Source organism: Nanorana parkeri, unplaced genomic scaffold, assembly GCF_000935625.1.
Source record: "Nanorana parkeri isolate BGI_ZX_2015 unplaced genomic scaffold, ASM93562v1 scaffold1006, whole genome shotgun sequence".
In the NCBI taxonomy this organism is placed as follows: domain Eukaryota; kingdom Metazoa; phylum Chordata; class Amphibia; order Anura; family Dicroglossidae; genus Nanorana; species Nanorana parkeri.
Window position 1 is genome coordinate 254,388 of NW_017307274.1, and position 400 is coordinate 254,787.

The following is a 400-nucleotide window of genomic DNA, read 5'->3' on the forward strand; positions in this document are numbered from 1 at the left end:
TGAGACTTTTCTTCCGGCGACAATGGTAAAAAAAATGTTTTTGATTCCTCATCACTTTATCTCAGTGACAATGGTCACCATGCCACACAATGAAGACAGACAGCTATAACATTTTGACATGTTTTAATCCTTCTCCACTACACCCAAATCTGGGTTAAGTTACACTTTCAGAAAGCTATAATAAAATCGAGAAAAAAGGTCGAACCATTTCAGCAGAACAACTTCAAAGTAGCACGGAGCAGAAAAACAAGGCGGGATTCAGCAGCATTTAATAATGAAACGCCAGCAGGAGATGCCTTCATCCTCGCCCCTCTCCAACACACAGCAAACATGCCGACATATTCCGCCGCATCCACAGTAGCTTTTCTTTTATCTGAACTGACAAATGTACATATACAGC